This window comes from Dermacentor silvarum, chromosome 3, assembly GCF_013339745.2.
Source record: "Dermacentor silvarum isolate Dsil-2018 chromosome 3, BIME_Dsil_1.4, whole genome shotgun sequence".
Taxonomy (NCBI): domain Eukaryota; kingdom Metazoa; phylum Arthropoda; class Arachnida; order Ixodida; family Ixodidae; genus Dermacentor; species Dermacentor silvarum.
In genome coordinates this window covers 55,990,215-56,009,961 of record NC_051156.1, presented here as the reverse complement: position 1 = coordinate 56,009,961, position 19,747 = coordinate 55,990,215, and positions in this window count along the sequence as shown.

Sequence of the window (19,747 nt, the reverse complement as noted above, 5' to 3'; positions counted from 1 at the left end):
TAAAGAATAGCCAGATCTACATCGCAACCTAGGTATGGGTGACGAGTTCTTGTATTGAAAGATAATTATCAATTACCATAAAATAAAGGTCAACCTTGCGTATACCTTACTCGAATAGAGAACAGCATCTTCTGGCGTTTTGTTTAGCCAGTAATCCGCAATTTTTGTTTCTCACATCGCGCTTTACCGGCTCAACGATGGATATCAGCTGTTGCGTCCCAAATAGGCAGTGAGCATTCTTTGGGTGTTTCCGCCGAGGCAGCCCCTTTCATCGGCGTCGCCCAGACGCCAACATTGCCCGACCGCCACCTTCCGTGGAAGCTGTGACCAGCGCGAAGGCCACTCTCCCGACCCTGAGAGGATGACCGTCACGGAGAGCAAGAAAGCAGCTCAACGACTTTCGTGGAAGCAGCGTGAACCCCCGGCTTCCACGGTTCCTCGTCCTTGTTTGGAAGGTTGGATATCAGAGGCGGAGTTAAGTGAACGTAGTGAACAGTACGACCCCTTTGATTTGCCGCACCAAGGTCATCGAATTTCTTTGTGCAGCAAACTAGGGAAGACAACTGTTTCATAAGCGGACACCTTGGGTGCAGTGAGGTGTGTATTGACGTGTTCTGATGTGTGCTGAGACATATAGTCAGTCAGACAGTCAGAGTCTCCTACACGGAGAGGGCTTCCATATCCGGAGCCACTGTAAATATAGTAATATAAATCCTTTTTTCTCTCGCTCCTACTCCGTGACGTACTCATCCCTATGACTGAACGATCCCCGTCCAAAACGCTACCCGGAGTCTCAACACAGCCAGGATTTTTTACGGCTGCGGCGGATTAAACTGACGGCGCAGTCCAGTAACGCAGCTTGCATGGCAGCCAAGAAGTGGCCGTATCACCAGGGCGTCGGTGATGAGTGATCTATACGAACACCAGCAAACAGACCGCTTGTACTTGCGAATGGAGTGAAACGTACTTATACAGCTATTCTGTCTGTGTTGTTTCACACAACACAGACAGAATAGCTGCCAATCTGACAGCTATTCTGTCAGATTGGCATACGCCTCCGAAAGATTTTCTTACAATTTATTTATTTAGTTGGGGCTTATGGAGACGTAACGCTGGTGTTTTGTCTTTTTCCTGAAAATTCGTAGAATGGCGGAGACAGACAACGACAGATGTCTCCTCTTTGTTTCTTTAGAGGCGCAGAAAACTATTATTCTAGCACGTGTTCACTGCCGCGTTTTTAATTAGCCGTGGACTCTAGCCCAATTGTTCACTACGCATTTTTTTTTCTTTCGCTATATCTTACGCCGCGGTTCACCAATACTTAAGTTATGTCGATGCCCCGTAATGCTCAGGAAGTAAGAAGGAAACTTAAAACGCCGGTAAATGTACCCGGCAATTCTACTTTGTGACATTACCTCTGGGCCGTGGTCGTAATTTCAGACTGAACACAAATCATTTGAAAACTTTCAAACGCGAGGAATTCTGCAAACGCTCCACCCAAAGCAAAAATGTTGTTCACCCAGGGCAGTTCTTCCTCAGAGGGAAAAAAAATAGTCATGTGGTCCTAGAGGCAGCATGTTTCCAAAAGCATTACTGTTCAACGATAATTGCAATGACGTTGCCGCTATACGCGCAATTGTGATGCAAGAGGTAGACGAACACCGGCCACAAAAGATTTACAAAAGACGCATCGGCTACCACACGGTAGCTTGCATGTTTTTAGGAGCGTTCCAGTCTTGAATTTTCTTAATGATATACGAATATTTTAGATAAACCACCTTCGAATTTAAAATCGAAAACCTAATATTTACTCATTTTAAAACGAAATATCAGGCCGCGAAGCGTTCCTTCGGCAAAACGAATATTATTTACACTATTTGATACATGCGTACAATTCCCTTTATAGATGGATCTTCGGTTGTGCTGAGGACCTTACAAATTATAACTAGACAACCTTTTTCCCCTGCATTACATCTCTCTCTCTACTAAAATTATAAAAATTATAAAGTACTTTCAGTTTTATGGTTGCACCGTAACAATGCCAATAGCCAAACAACAGAGCAGCACGTCACAACATGCACTTAAGATTCTGTTCAAAATCAGTGAGTATATATGCACAGAGCCGCACATTGCTACACGGGAATGCAAGCATAGCAATGCTGGCCAAATGCCAAATTACGTTCCTTAAAGAGAGGCAGCAATATCGTATATAGGATGCCCAACAGCGAGACCTTCTCATTTGGTGACTGAAAATTATTGAGGGGATGTTGTCTACCCCACGCGTTTGCACGGGCACTAGCGCCTCTGCGCAGCAACCACGGCTCTGTTACAACATAATCATTCGGGTTACCCGACACTTGCATCCGTGATTCTCACTGCTGACTCCTACCGGCGCTGCAAAACAAGGCATTAGGAACAAGGTGAATTTTCTGCCGGTACATCAGCCTGTGGAACGGTCAAACGCCGCTCTTTGAATAGTGAAATGGCCAGCGTGTGAACACAGCCATAAAGCAAAACTCTAGAAGGTGCATTAGAAACATATTGCGTGTGTAGTGGCAGAGAGACAGACATGACCTTTATTTGGTCCTGAGGAACTACTTAGGGCCCCTTGTGGGAAGTCCGTAGTAGTCGCTGGCCGCGTCCACGTAGGCGCAGGAAGACCGTGGTCCTCCGTCTTTTCGCAGGCTCTCTGGACAGCCTGGAGTTGAACTGAGAGTACGCCGCTTTTGAGGGCATTGGCCCAGTCCGCTTCTTTGTTGAACAATGCGTTGCAAAACGCAGGACATTGCCAAAGCATGTTAGCCAATGAACAGAAATGCACACCACAATCTGGACAATATGGTTTTATATTTGGGGGATGCGACTTTTGACACCGGTTAAGCTTAGGATGCGGTAGGAGAAAACTCCTCCGGTCTAACTGGTAGTGAGAAACTATTTCGTGGAAAGTAAGTAATGGGTCGCTGTGCTTAATTTCGTCCGGCCCCCCAAAAGCTTCCATACGACCGCGGTGGGTAAGATCTCGCGCACGGGTATGAGGAAGCTCATTGGGGTTTTGGAGATTTAAAAGAATATTCGGACCCATGTGGGCTAGAAACCACGTAATGGAGTGGAAACCAGTAACGACCCTATTACTGAGGATGGCCGCAGACTCTCGGAAGATCGAACCCGACGCAAAGGTACGTATAGCCGCAATAGAGTCTGTGTATATATTGGGACGCGCAGGGTCCCTCATTGCCAAAGCTATGGCTATCTGTTCTGCTACATCGATGGAGATCTGACGGACAGGCGCCGCGTTTGCCGTTCGTGTCAACTACTGCCGACACAAAGTTGCTGGTCTGCCCATAATGGGCCACATCTACGAATGCTGTCAAGCTTGGGTTATCTGCGCCTGTATTTAAAATAGCCCGGGCGCGAGCCTTGCGTCGCCCAATGTTATACTGTCGGTGAACATTCCTAGGAAAAAAACTAACAGCGAATGAGGCCCGGATGGTTTCCGAGAGTGATTCCTCATGGTCGTTAATTAAACTTGGAGCTAAGTTGACTGGGTCTAGTAAACATCTGCAGGCTTTGGATGTGGATAGCTTGACAAGTTGTGCTGTTATTTCGGCCTCTATCACCTCCGAGACGGTATTATGCATGCCAAGCTGCATAGGCTTCACTGTACTAGTGGTGACTGGTAATCCTAGCACTCTTTTAAAGCTCTTGCGCATGAGCGTGTCTATTTTGTTTCTTTCTGCTTAGTCCAATTTAGGGCAGATGCCACAGACATCATATGGCTCATCAGGAACGCGTGATATATCCTGAGAAGATTGTCCTCTCCTAGTCCCCCTTTTCGATTCGAGACTCTAGAGATGAGCCGGAGCATACTCTCCGTTTTGGAGGCGATGTAGGAAATTGGCTTTGCATTACAGCCTCTGGCGTCCGGTAACAGGCCCAATATCCTGATCAAGTTGACTCGAGGAATACCTCGACCATTCTTCGTGTGTAAGGCAATAGGTAACTGTTCCATCGGAACCAAACCCCTAACGCCCTGTCTCGTCGGCCTGTACAACAATAACAGGGCTGAGCGCTGTTTCAGTTAAGAATTCTTCCGTTACATTTAGTGCTTCTTCTAGCGCCTGTTCAACGTCCGCGTCTGATCCACCTGGACACCAAATCGTGATGTCGTCTACGTCTAAGGCATGGAAAATGTTTTGCGCGGAGGATAGGCGTTCCGAGAGTCCCATCATGGTAATATTAAAAAAGAGAGGGGAGATTACTGCCCCGCGCGGGGCCCCTCTTGCCCCCAACTCAAACTCATCATATTTATTATACCCAATTTAGATGGTAGCAACTCTACCTTTAAGAAAGGATCTAACATATGTGTGGAATCTCCGTCCCCTATTTATCTCAGAGACTGCCTCAAGTATGAATCTATGTGAGATAGTATTGTCAAAGCCTTAGCCAGATCTAGAGAGAATATTCCCCTAATATCTCTAGTCCTGTGGTCGAGAATTTGGCGTTTAGTGAGGAACATCACAGCTTGTGTGGAGAAAAAATTAAATTATGGGGTTTTACGTGGGGGCTCGACACCACAGCAAGGATGCCGCACTTACCACCGTTGTTGTTGCAGGCAGTGGTTACCTTGGCGGTGTCCTAAGGGCCGCTCAGTTCCAGCCAATTGCGTCCCGATGACGCCTTTCCAGAATCGCCTTCCTCGGTGTGCCATTTGACGCGCGGTTCCTCCCGGATCCACTCCTGCGCCAACTTTCCGTGTTCGCCTGGCCCATCTCATGCGAAGCCGAGTCGCTCATGTGGGCAGCCTTCCAGCGCCGCCTCTTGGGCTAATAATGCAACTACGGTTTGCGTGGAGCCATGTGTGGACGAAACCGACTTCTTCTGCTGGCAACCTAAGCATGGCTTTCCCTCGCCTGGAACGGCCACAACAGTACAAGAGCGCCAGTCGACAACGATCCACTTGGGGCTCGACACCGCAGCAAGGAAGCCGCACTTACCACCGTTGTTGTTGCAGGCAGTGGTTACCTTGGCGGTGTGCTAAGGGCTGCTCAGTTCCAGCCAACTGCGTCCCGATGACGCCTTTCCAGAATCGCCTTCCTCGGTGTGCCATTTGACGCGCGGTTCCTCCCGGATCCACTCCTGCGCCAACTTTCCGTCTTCGCCTGGCCCATCTCATGCGAAGCCGTTTCGCTCACGTCGGCAGCCTTCCAGCGCCGCCTCTTGGGCTAATGCAACTACGGTTTGCCTGGAGCCATATGTGGACGAAACCGTCTTCTTCTGCTGGCAACCTAAGCATGGCTTTCCCTCGCCTGGAACGGCCACAACAGTACAAGAGCGCCAGTCGATAACGATCCACTTGGGGCTCGACACCGCAGCAAGGAAGCCGCACTTACCACCGTTGTTGTTGCAGGCAGTGGTTACCTTGGCGGTGTGCTAAGGGCCGCTCAGTTCCAGCCAACTGCGTCCCGATGACGCCTTTCCAGAATCGCCTTCCTCGGTGTGCCATTTGACGCGCGGTTCCTTCCGGATCCACTCCTGCGCCAACTTTCCGTCTTCGCCTGGCCCATCTCATGCGAAGCCGAGTCGCTCATGTGGTCAGCCTTCCAGCGCCGCCTCTTGGGCTAATAATTCAACTACGGTTTGCGTGGAGCAATATGTGGACGAAACCGTCCTCTTCTGCTGGCAACCTAAGCATGGCTTTCCCTCGCCTGGAACGGCCACAACAGTACAAGAGCGCCAGTCGACAACGATCCACTTGGGGCTCGACACCGCAGCAAGGATGCCGCACTTACCATCGTTGTTGTTACAGGTTAGTTACCTGAAAGCAGCACCTTGTATTAGGTCTAGTAATTACTGCCTTATCGCGGTGTCGTGCCCCCCACGATTGTTTGATCCATTGAAGCGTAGTTTCGTTTTTTAAACATGCAGCAAATCCGCACAGCAAATATCCGATGCTGTGTCAACTACAACTAACTTGCGCAGTGTTACTGACCAGTTGTCTAACATTTCGTCTAGGTGTGATAGCGTTGAAAATCGGATGCGACGCTCTAACCTTCTGTTTTTTGGAATTGACGACTCTCCTAACGAAGATTGCGTAGCATCCGAACAAAAAATAATTAAGTTCTGCTCAGAGAAGCTTCAAATTACTGTGACAAACCAACAATTTGAACGAGTTCATAGACTAGGCAGGTACAGTGACGACAAACGCAGGCCAATAATAGCAAGACCAACATTTTTCAAGGATAAAGAGGGCATTCTTACGTCAGCACGCAAGCTTAAAGGAACGCCATTTGCTATCAGTGAATATTTCTCTTCAGCTACACGGCAGGCAAGAAGGCAGCTCATCGCATTCGCGAAGACGCAGAAAAAACCATTCAAGCTAACGGTTGACAGGCTGCGCATAGACAATAAGACATACATAATTGATAACACCACTAACTCTGTTATTCCTTCGAGTAGATAGCTCAAGGCAAAGACGCGTCCAAAACGCCATAATTGGTCTAATTCCCATTATGCCCTTCTACCGATATCGTTATCGTTCACTAACATTCGAAGCCTTGTGCGCAAACGCGACCAGCTTTCTTCCTTCCTTGAAGACAGCAAATCTGACTTACTAGCATTAACTGAAACTTGGTAGTGTGCTGATATCTCTGATAAAGAATTATTTGAATCTGTTCACGACTACAACATTTACAGGTGTGACCGAAAAAATAAAAGAGGTGGTGGCGTCCTTCTAGGAATAAAGACAACATTACCGTCGTATGTAATTAACTCGTACTCTAACCTAGAAATTATCTGGGCTGCATGTATGTCCTCATCCTCCCGAATACTTATAGGTGTCTGTTACCGACCTCCAAATTCTACTAATTCATTTATTAACGACTTGCGCTGTAACATAGATTCAGTGATGAAACTTCACCCGTCTGATGCCATCTATCTTCTGGGAGACTTCAACTTTCCTCTGATCGACTGAGCTAACTTTTCTTCATCGTGTAATGCCTCAACAGAAGTTATCAATTTAACCTTAGATTTTAACCTTTTTCAGGTTGTTACGCAGCCTACACAGGCTAATAATATCTTAGATTTAATCCTCACAAGTGCCCCTGAGACAGTTGACCAAATTGTGTCCATTAATGGTTTTATTCATCATTCATTACTGCCAGTAACTCTTAACGCACCCTCGTCTTTTAAAGGTTTTGATACTAAAAAAATACGCAATTACAATAAAGCCAATTACAATGCTATGAATTCCGAATTAGATATGTTCTTTTCCCACGTGCTGTTACCTTCATCTCATAATCGGTCAATGGAGGAGAATTGGGTACTCTTCAGGAATAAGATGTCTGCATTAGTTAACCAGTATGTTCCTCTCATTAAGATAACCAATGATAAATCTAACCCATGGTTCACCAGATCCCTACGCTTACTGCGAAACAGGAAGCGCCACTACGATAGTGCTAAGCGCTTGCGCACGCAAGCAGCTTGGGACAAATACAAGGAAAGCTTAAAAACTTACGGTTCTACCCTGTGTTCAGCTAAGGATAAATACTTCACTCATGACTCACCTTGTCTTCCAAAAACTAATCCCAGGCAGTTCAAATTATAAGCCCAGATCAGGACCGCAATAACATTTCTTTGCACGACAACACTCCCCTTCCAGATATTCACTGCGCATCTACTTTCAATAGTTATTTTTCTTCTATATTCACCACAGAAGATCAGTCTGATCTGCCGGATGTACCGGAATTAAACTACCGATATATGTCCCTTGTAGAAATAACAGTTGAAGGTGTCGCATCGCTGATAAATAACCTAAAGCTAACCACATCCTGTGGCGTCGACGACATTAATTCTAAAATTCTCAAAAACACCGTAACAGCGTCTACCAAAATTCTTTCTCACATATTCACGCAATCATTAGAGACTCGCCTGCTGCCCTCGGACTGGAAGATAGCAAAGGTCATACCCATATTTAAGTCAGGTAATAAATACGCGCCTGAAAACTACCGTCCAATATCATTAACATCTATATGCTGCAAAATGCTAGAACATGTCATCGCTTGAAATGTCTACAGCCACCTGGAAGCCAATAAATTTTTCTTTACTAATCAACACGGATTTCGCAGAAATTTTTCATGTGAGACGCAATTATTCGAATTAACAACTCATTTGCATTCTAACATGGAAGAGGATGTACAAATTGATTGTGCTTTTCTAGATTTCTCGAAAGAGTTTGACCTTGTAGCACATTGCCGCTTGATTTTGAAATTATCTGCTCTTAAATTAGATTCTCTTACAGTAACATGGATTCGCAGTTTCCTATCTAATCGTCAGCAGTTAGCAATTTTCCCTCTCCTGTTTCACACGTTACTTCAGGTGTACCACAAGGCAGCGTTCTTGGACAATTACTATTTCTAATATACATTAATGACTTACCGATTAACATTTCCTCACACGTGGGCATTTTGCGGACGACTGCATTCTTTATCGTTCCATTAAGAGTGCCGATGATCACGCAACCCTCCAAAAAGATCTTGAACTTATTTCTTTTTGGTGCAACACTTGGCTAATGAAGCTTAACGTTTCTAAATGTAAAATTATTTCTTTTAGCAGGAAGCATATTACCTCTACGTTTTCTTATCACATAGATAACAACAATATTTTGCATGAGACTCAATATAAATATATTGGTGTTAACCTAACTTCGACTCTTCCGTGGTCAACGCACATTGCATACATATGCGCCAATTCTTCGAGATCATTAGGGTACATACGCCGAAAGCTACATAATTCTACTAAAGATAATCGTAAACTAGCTTACCTAACATTTGTTCAACCTCGGCTTGAATACGCTGCATCCGTCTGGTCTCCTCATCAAAAGTATCTAATTGAAAAACTCAAAGCGATTCAGAATAGGGCCGCGCGTTTTACCTCGCGTTGTTATGACTATACTAAAAACATTACACAAATTAAACTCGACCTCTCACTACAGCCCTTGCGTGATCTTCGTGATATAGCCCTGCTATCCTTATTTCATAAATACGTCCATAACACAGCACCATCAGTTCTGCCTATTGAAACTCCTCATTACAGGTCACAGCGATTGTACAATATGTCGAATTTCATGCGCATCTACGGAAAGACCAATTCATTTAATTACTCCGCTCTTCCAAGAGCCATTGACGGCGAGGAAATCCCTCGGGCAAACACACTACGTATTCTGTGCATGCTAGTGACTGCAAACGGGAGAAACACAGCCACGATAGAGAAGCTGCAACAACACACAACGGCCACCATCCGCCTCATACAAAGGGTCTCAGGGAAGAAGGGCGGCATCAAAGAAGACAATCTTCGTCTCTTTCATGCGTTCCTTCTCAGTCACATAAACTATGTGGCTTCCATGCACAATTGGAGCGCGTCAGAGAAGAAAAACTCGAGGTACTCATCAGGAAAACGGTCAAGCGGGTGCTAGGTCTCCCCTTGAGAACTAGCACAGCTAAATTACTATCTCTGGGTGTTCACAACACTATAGACGAACTGATAGAGGCTCAGCGGTGGCACAGGTCGCCAGACTCTCTAACACCACTGTAGACAAAACGATTCTCGAAAAGGCAGGCATCAACTCGCCTCTTATTTGTGAAAGGGCAACTCCACTGCCACCAGCAATTAGAGAAATTATCGTAGTTCATCAGCTACCCAGAAACATGCACCCGATTCACAATGTGGGCAGACGCAAAGTCAGGGCTAAGGCCATCCTAGAGAAGCTAGACAGCCGGGGGGATGGCGCAATCTATGTAGAAGCCGCTAGAATGACTGCAGACAAATACACGCTAGCGGTAGTTAACAAAGAAGGGCGGCTACTCAATGCTGCTACAGTTCAAACCAAGTCCGCCAGCATTGCTGAGCAAGTAGCCATTTCGCTCACTATGACAATGAAAGGTACCTTCACCATCTTCACCGACTCCATGTCTGCCGTAAGGGCTTTCGACTCCAATCACATCGCGGAAAAGGCCGCCATGATTCTGACTCACTGCAAAGTGTACTCACGAGTTCGTGCGGTTCCTCCCCATCTGGGTGAGGCCGTCGACGGCATCCCCAACCCCAACGAAATGGCTCACGCCCGGGCGCGAGGACTCGCGTGCCGCCCCGGCTCATAGGGTCCTTCTCGACCGGGCCTCCCGCACCCCGACGGGTGTGGGGCGGGAGTTGGAGATGCTACCGGCGGAGACGCACTGACCACCTTGAATGAGATCACGAATCACTACAAGCTAGGTAGGAGAACCCTCCCCACTCCGGACAAAGAACTTTCCAGAGGCCAGGACGTAGCCTTGCGACTAATTCAAACGAACACCTTTCCGTCGCCAGCCATTATGGCCAGCTACATGGAAATTTCCCCTCAGTGCTCTCTCTGTGGCGAATTAGCCACCTTTGGTCACATCATGTGGCGCTGCCCCCACTTACAAATCAACTCCAGGGTCTATCGCATCGACGAGACCGACTTCTACACCTGCATCACGAGCTCCGTCCTTCGGAGCCAGCTATGGGCGATCCAGGGGGCCTGCGAGGTGGCAGGGGGTCTTGGACTCCCGGTGCCGACGTGGGTGACGCCTAAGGAGGGCCGCTAGTCCACCCTCCCCCAAGGATAAAATAAAGTTATTCTGTCTGTCTGTCTGTCTGTTCCAAGAGCCATTCGTCTTTGGAACGACCTTCCTAACGCCATAGTTTTTGAGAGGGACCAGGAAAACTTAATTCCGGCGTCTTCTTACAACGCATTTTTCTAACTCCACATAACCTATTATTCTTGTCTATGCCTTTCCGGTTATTAATGTGCAACTACGCGGTAAATATTGTTTTCTTATAGTCTAACTATGTCTTGCTCTCCCTGTAATCCTATTATGCTTTTCTGTTTGAAATTTTGTTGTTGAATGAGCTGTCACTTCCAAACGCGTTCGATTTGTTCCTTGTACATACTGTAACACTATATTACTGTATATTAACGCATTACCCGATATTTTTGTATATGTTTTCTCGTGTGTATTTTAATTATTGTTAAGTTACCTTTGATTGTAGTCTCCCCCCTTACACAATGCCTCTAGGGCCTATAATGTATTTTTAAATAAATAAATAAATAAAAACCACGATCTGATTATGAGGCACGCCGTAGTGGGGGACTACGGAAATTTGGACCACCTGGGGTTCTTTAACGTGACCTAAATCTAAGTACACGGGCGTTTTCGCATTTCGCCCCCATCGAAATGCGGCCGCCGTGGCCGGGATTCGATCTCGCGACCTCGTGCTCAGCAGCCCAACGTGCACCATAGCCACTGAGCAACCACGGCGGGTGACTTGTGTGGAGAGTGCGGGTCTTAAACCTACCATATTGTAGGGAAATAGTTCCCGGCTCCCTATATACTTTGAAACCCTATTGTGAATAGCGTGTTCTGCAACCTTACCCGCACAAGAGGTGAGCGAGATCGGGCGCCGCTTTTCCGGGGCTAGAGGTTTCCCTGGGAGGACCACCGAAGCCACCTGCCAGGACTGAGGAACCATGCCCGATTCCCATATCCTCTTGATTTCTTCTGCCAACTTCGTGACGGACTTATCATCCAGGTTGGGAAGGAGGCGGTTCGAAATACCATCCGGGCCGGAGGCCGAACGGCCATTAAGGCTATATAATACCTCTCTTATCTCAGCCTCTGTGAAGGGGACGTCCAGCTACCCGACGTCTTCCCCCCGGGGTAGCTAGGATAGTCCCGATGACCAGCCGGGCCCATCGGGACATATCGATTAGCCAGCTCCATGATGTGAACCAGCTCCTCTGTGAACCTACTTTCTCTTTGTGCTTCCGCACTATCGTATCAATTGCAAGCCTTTGGTTACTTTTGCCTGCGAGCCGTCAAGCAAATGTTTAAGCAGGTTCCACTTTCCTCCCGTGCGCATTCGCCCATCCACCGCCGAGGAAATCTCACTCCAGTGTTGCTTTGCTAGTTCTGCGCAGTACTCTTCATTCTCTCTATTGAGTTCCGCTATTTTCTTCCGGAGTCTGCGGTTGAGTCTTTGTGTTTTCTAAGGTGCCAGAATGAAGCTTTTGACCCCCAGAAGGAGCGCCAAATACGAATCCATTCTGGGGACGTCAACCTCCGTACGGACCACCTTAGTAGCCTGCTCGGAATCTTTCTTTAGTATTTCGAATAAGTCGCCTAGGTTACCGTATTCTTCGGTGTCCTCTTTCCTGATTTAGGGAAAATTTCCCAATCGGTGAATCGAAACTCCCTGGGAGGCATGGCTTTGACCCTGACAGAGATGGTTATGACGAAGTGCGCACTACCCAAACTCTCCTGAAGGTTTTGCCACGCCACCTCGGTTATGTTCTTAACGAACGTCAAGTCCGCTGTCGTATCCCGTGCTACGGACGTCCCCATCCGTGTGGGGAATCGCGGGTCCGTGGTTAATTCCAGGGCGCAATCGTCCGCCGCTCGAACGAGATTATTTCCTTTCGCCGTTTGCATTGTGTAACCCCATACAGTAGGCAGGGTATTAAAATCTCCAGCCACAATTAACTGGGAACCTCTAGCTAAATAAGATGCTTTAGTTAAGATGGAGTGAAAGGTCTGCTTCTGCTGTGGTGGTGGGCTGTATATATTGAGTATGTATATGTAGACGGGTTCTGCTTAAGCCAGATATTGCGTATGATTTCTACGAGGAGTGCCTCATCAGCCCTGGATCTGCCTAGCTGCATTCTATGCTCCTAGAACGAGCATTTCTTACTAACTAGTGTGGCTATCCCCCGTTTGTTTTCATCCAGCTTCGCAACGGCTCGATAGCCCGCCAAGGACGGAGACTCACACAGAGTTTCCTGTAATAATAATACGTCCGGTTTGACCGCCTGTGATTCAATATACTGTTGTAGTGGAGCTTTGCGGCTTTGGACACAGACGCAATTCTATTGCCAAACTACTACTTCATTAGTATTCCCCGCTATGGCGCATGTATTACATTAGGAGCTCCCTAGGGGCGCTACTACCATTCGTGCCCGATATGCTCCGTACGGAACCCCGGTTCTTGGCATTTGGTGTACCCACGATCGCTAGCTTTGTTTCGACCACCCCCATTCTCAGGTTGAGCACCATACTATCCATAATCTGCTTCATTGACTTCTGTATATTCGCAAGAATTTCTTGACTAGATGTGGTGGTCCATAGAATCCGACGCGTCCTGCGGAGGAGGGGCCTTGCGTTTCGTCTTGTTAACCTACGACCCTTGCTCCTGGGTGAAAGGTTTCTGAACACTAACATTTTGTTGGGCGTTTGCCTTTCGAAAAGCATCGAAGTCCGGCCCGCGTTTGCTGCATTTCCACCTTTAGACGAGCATTTTCTTGTAAGAGAAAAGCGACCTTCAGATCCACCCTTTGCTCTGACAATGCTACCTGCCTTACCTTTTTCGGCGTCGTCGTCTGTGGCTTGACTCGATCCGCCCAGGCGGGCTCCTCCTGGATCTGCACGTGGGAGTTCGAGCACCCCCTGGAACGGGCGTGCCCCCTGGAGAGACTGCGTCGAAGAGCAGCAGGTGTGACGGAGCGCCCCCGTCTGGGCGCGCTTGTCACGGTGGAACTTACGTGACCAGCTCTCCCGAGTGACCTGTGCCTTCATGGCGCGCCTTCGGCGCCGCCGCCTCCTTTGTATGACGATCTAGGGCACTTGAAAACGCTCCTTGCAGCTTTTGTCCGCTGTAGGATGTTGTCCACTGCACAATGAACATTTTGGGACGCACTGATGTCCCTCCGCTGCCGATGTTGTTCCACAGCTTTGGCACACCGTCTTGTTTGGATTAGGGCAAACATGCGCTCTATGCCCGAGGCCTCCACACCCGTAACAAACATCCCTTTGCCGTCTGTATAACGTGCAGCGAAACATGCTGGCACCACACAATATGTAGTTTGGCACTCTCGTGCCGTCGAACAGCAGGACAACCGTGGTTGCGGTCTTGCTTCTTCGAGCCTCCAGGGCCCCAGTGTTTCGGGGATTAACGATCATTATTTGGAGTGGGCGTCGATGATATCGGCGTCGACTCCTCGTATGACTCCCTTGCACATGCTGTCCGGGGCGGCTATGTAAGTCGACACCTTGTACGTTCCTTCGCTCAGCCGAACTTGTTGAATCCCTACGTAGGCATCTGCGTTCTTCTTGTGTGGCGTGCAAACCACACGGATGTTCTGAGCTGTGTTGTGGCAGATGTTATCGCCCTCCGTTTCCGCCGAAGCCAAGGCTGCCGCCATAGCCAGGGCTTGCGCGAAGCGTAGTTGACTGACCTTTGTTACATTGAGGCCATCCCACGGTCTGACAATGATGCGTATAGGGTCCCTAGGGAGTCGAGGGAGCCTTGAAGCGGCCCCGAGGCGTTTCGCTACGCCCTGTGGGGAGCGGTGGTGCGGCTGTTGCCCCTCGCGCCAAAACGTGCTGCACTGCCCGACGAGGTGGAAGCCTCAAGTCGAGTCTTCTTGTTGTGTCTTCTTAACGCCGTGGTCCATCCTGGCCTATTCGCTTCTTCGTGGGTGATGTCCACCCCTTCAACCATCTCTAGTTCGGGCATCCCGTTACCACTTCACCGGAGTTAGGCCTAGGCTTACCCGGGTCGCCTCGCCGTCGTCGAAAGATCACACACTCACAAAATGGTGCAAAGTCCACCTACCCATAAACGTCCGATATCGGTAGGTTACTTGCGACCTGCTACGTCGATAAATACACAGTTTTCGTAGTTCATATTCGGAAAACCAGTCGAAAACATTGATGAAGGCGGGAGCCGATGAATGCACGTCCGCACTTCTCGGCGCCTTCGTCTTCTTTCTGGCAAGTTCTTGATTTATTTTATTAAAGATTTGTTGACACATTTGGTTACTTTATCACTGGATTTGCCTGATTATTCAAGCTGTATGTTAGGCGTGGCTCCAAGGGCAATAACAGTTAAAGGCGTTGACGCCGCCGCCGCGTGCCGTACTCTGTATGTGCGAGTGAAAGCGTGCGAGGATCAGCCAACGATGGCGGCCCGATCTCAGGCGCGCAAGGGAGGAAAGCCAAGATGAAGCGCGCCGTCTTTTGTCGCGCTCAAAGTACCTGAGGGAGGGGCGCTCATCTCCGGGGGCTCCTTTTATTGCGATAGCAAATATACGGGCACTCCAACCGCATTTATGCCGTCGTCGTCGCCGTGAGGTTCCGCATAGAGTCCACGCGCGATAAAATCGTCGCCGCGCGCTGTATTCTCAATGTGCGAGTGAAAGTGTGCGAAGGTGAACCGGCGCTCCCGGAAAGTCGCGCGCAACGCTCCGGAGGGAGTGTTGGAGGGAGAGGGCGCGCGTTTTACTCCGCGCAGCCCGAGCGACCGCGCGCGACCGTCGAGCCGCAAGGCTTCCGGGGGGAGGGAGGAGGGCCGCGTGTTACGCCGCGCGCTTCTTCCCGGGCGGCTGCATCTTGAAAACCATCTGCGGCGGCGGGGGAAGATTCTTTCATCCCTGCGCTGTTTTGGCGGATTAGTTCGCGTTGATGCGAGCGGCGGAACTAAGATCGATTTGCTCGCTGCTGCTGCCCCGCTTAGTCACTACAGCGTTTTCACAGTGAGTTTCCGCGGTCATCGAGTGAGATGTGCTCATGTTAACTTGTGCGCGCATGACACCGTGCTCATTAATTTAGTTATCATTCTTTGTCATTATTAACCTTGAGCATACACTGTGATCATGATGAAGAATTATCAACACGGAAGCATACTATAGTGTACCTTCTTTTTTATTGCGATAGCAATTATATGGACACTCCAAAGCAGATTTCTGCCGTCGCCGTCGCCGTGAGGTTCCGTATGACGTCAATGGAGATGAAATCATCGCCGGTGGTAAGTGGTTCTTGAGGGAAAGGGAAAGGTTGGCGCTATCTTCTGCAGCCCTTGAGGGAGCACGGCTCAGCGCCAATCATCGCCGCGCGCCGAACGCTGTATGTGCGAGTGAAAGGGCGCGAGGGGCGCGTCTTTCATGGGGAGTGAACGCACGGTGGAGAACAAACGCGCGTTCTGCTCCGTGCTCGCTTAAGGGCTGCAGAAGTAGGCGTCTCTTTTCTCCTTTACAATCACCATATATGTAGAGCAAACGCGCCTTCTTCAGACGCGCGAGAGGCCGTGGGGGAGGGGGAGGGAAGGGAGGCGACGTTTAGCTGCAGCACCAAGTGCCTATTTATATCAGAGGCTCCAGCAACAGTCACCAACGCCGCACGCATTTTGAGCTAACGCAGGCAAAACGCCGATGGCGTCGACAACAGTTCTGCGTGTTGTTGCTACCAAAGCCGCTCACCTTACTTCGTATGACATTGCTGTGTTGCTATCGCATTCATTGCTTCGCCCTTAGGGCGAAACTGTGACTTTTTTTTATTGCGATAGCAATTATATGGACACTCCAAAGCAAATTTCTGCCGCAGGTGTCGCTGTCGTCGTCGTCGTTGCCGTCACCGTCGCCGTGAGGTTCCGTATGATGTCAACGGCGGTGAAATCGTCACCGCGCTCCGGATGATATAAGTGCGAGTGAAAGGGTGCGACGGACGCGCGCTTTCACGGGGAGCGAACGCACGTCGGAGTGCAAACGCGCGTTCTGCGCCGTGCTCCCTGAAGGGCTGCAGAATCAAGCGCCTCTTTCCTCCTTTCCACATATAGAGAGCAAACGCAACTCTTTCGGTCGCGCGAAAGGCTGTGGGGGGAAGGGAGGGAGGGAGGGAAGGCGACGTTTAGCTGCGGCACTGAATACGTATTTATATAAAAACGCCGACGGCGTCGACAACAGTTCTGCGCGTTGCTGGTGCTGCTGCATGTCCAAGTTTATACAGCTGATAAAACTACTATCCTTAATCCGTATAGCTCTCTACTAATTTGCTATCGCAATTGGTGCTTCGCCTTTCGGGTGAAACTGCGACAACTTTTTTTTTTTTTTTGTAAAGCTTGAGTGTTATGGTTTTGCTGGGCCTGTGCTTTCACTGCCAAATAGTTTTATTGCGATAGCAATTATATGGACTCACCAAGTGCGTTTATGCTATCGTCGTCCCCGTGAGTTCAGTATAAATTCCAGAGCCATAAAATCTTCGCCGCGCACCGTATTCTCTATGTGAGAGTGAAAGCGTGCGAAGGTGAGCCGGCGATCGCGGCTGAATCTCGCGCACGCAAGAGAGCGAAGCGGGAAGGAAGTACGCTGTCTTCCAGTCGCGCGCAGCGTTCCGTTCCGGATGGAGGGTAGGAAAGGAGGCGGGCGTTCCTCGCCGCGCGCAACAACCCGGCCGCTGTATCTTGAACGCCATTTCCGGCGGGGACAAAGTCCGCCTTGCGTTGTGTTCTCGCGGCTTAGTTCCTGTATATGCGAGCGGCAGCCGAATGTCAATTCGCTCGCCGCTGCTGCCGCGTTTAATTACTTCAGCGTTTTGACAGCGAGTTACCGCGGTCATCGAGTGAGATGGGTTCATGTTTGCTTGTGCGCGCGTGACACCATGCTTGTTAATTTAGTGTGTATTCCTATGTTTGCAAGCTTGTACGGCCGTTGAAACTACAATCCTTACTTCGTATAGCTGTCCACTAATTTTCTATCGCAATCAATGCTTCGCCTTTCGGGCGAAACTGCAACATTTTTTATCTGATAGACGGCAGCTTGTTGTTTGATTGTTGTTCTAATCCCTCATATATTATTAAAGGTGTTGCCCAAGGATCTATTTTAGTAACCATTTTGTTTCTAACATACATTATTGACTTGCCTTATTACCTTTCTCGCTCAAAGTGCATTTTGTCTGCAGACGACACCAGCATCTGTGCTCACAGCTCTCACCTTAATGTTTTCTTTTCCGACTTACACGCATATTTTATTTCCGTGGTGCAGTGGTGTGCAGCAAACCAGCTATCAATCAACCCTTCATTCACCAAAGACGAGAACTATGTCTCCTTGTCTGCTCATCAACAACCAGGCTCTTATTTTAGGGGCGAAGCTCCTTAGGGTGTGGGTCTGTCCCTTCTCTGTAGTATGTAGTAGTAGTAGTAGTAGTCGTCGTCGTAGTAGTAGGTAGCCACGTCTACTTTTATGAAAAAAAAATGCCTAAAGTTGTGTCCGTAGCGCGGAATCGAACCAGGGACCCCTTGCTTCCGAACGCGCGGCGCTAGCCACTACGCCACGAAGCTTTTTTTTTTCTTTATTTCCAATTTGGCCACAAGCCTGAATAGGATTTTGTCAGATCACACTCATTTTATATGTGCTAAAGCATCCAACATTGATATCACATCTTCATCACAGTCAGTCGTTTTGTACACATCACGTACTTTCACAACTATTTCCACAAAATATTCATGCACAGCTCGGCGTTTGACATCACAGTGTCTATATGCTAACAGACTATGCCAGACTGTGTGCAGCCCGAGCAAAAAGATAACGTCCAATATTGCCTCCCCGTAAGTAAGATCACACAAAACAAAAACGTCCTTGCAAGTAGCTTGTAACCGTTTCCACAACAATGCCAATATAATTTTTTAACAAACAAGATACAGCCGGCTGATGTTTTCACCGCATGGCCCACGCATAAATTGTGCCGTGAAGAAAATTGTGCTGCCAATCTGTCGGTCACCTCCTCTCTGCTAACCTTAGTCTCCTGGACCGCAAGCCGGTCAAAGTCTCTTTCTTGCATCGTGCATTTGACCTGATATTGCTTGCCACTAGCCCCCAGACCCCGTACATTTTGCGTACCGACGCGTAATGGTGAAGACATACTAATCATACTGATTGTAAGCGCGAACCAAAAGTACAATGCTTACCGTGGCTCTACCCTGCAGTGAGAAGACTGGCGTGTTACTTATCGCGTCTCTGACCCCGCACCGGTGACGATGACGCCGACCGGACTTCGAGGACATATGTTTTACCCTTGGCGCCAGCAACGCGCTGCCACTGACGCTCCAGGCGTTTAACCTTGCGTTCGGTGCTGTCCTCCGTCAACTTCGGAATGCCTGTTCTGAGACGCTTCCCGCGCACCGCGGTCGCCGCCGTAGCGTCTGCTTTCTCTTCTTCGGTAGTGGTCTCGGTACAATCGCTCATGTCTTCCTCTTCACTTGCTTCACTAAAGAGCGGTGCCTCCTGCTTGCAGCCTGTTTGCGCACGCTCCTCAGTTGCCTTAATCAAGTCCTGGCTTTCAGGCATTGTCCCTCCTGCTTTCTTGGCGTCCGTCTCCTTGTCCTTGCTTTCGTGTTTCCTGGTGTTGCTGTTCGGGGCAGACTTCCCGGCTTCCTCCGCGTCCATTATGTTCTCTTGGACGTCGTCTGTTGGAATAACCATTTTAGTTACTCTAGCGTAACTTCTTGCACAATCTTCGCTTTCATGTCCAAACACCCGGCACACTCCACAGCGTGGCGTCTGACAGTCCCGTCGTATGTGTCCTTGCCTGCGGCACCTCAAACATAGCGGTGACCGACCCGGGGCCACAAGAAGGACGGTGCCAGTTCCAAACTTGAAAAGATGCGGCAGGTCGTCAAGCTCAACACCTTCCTTAAGTCTCATTCGCACCACCCTCGTCGTGGACGTCGCATGTTCAAAGCCAGCGACGGACCAGTTGTCGTTCGAAACTTCAAGGACGTCACCAAAGTTGCTCAACGCTTGCCGAACGCTCTCATTTTGGACACCAAAGTCGACCCAGTGGACTTTCACGGTGACGTCTTGCTGGATGGGGTCAATGACAGCGCAGAAGCCGCCTTTGACCTG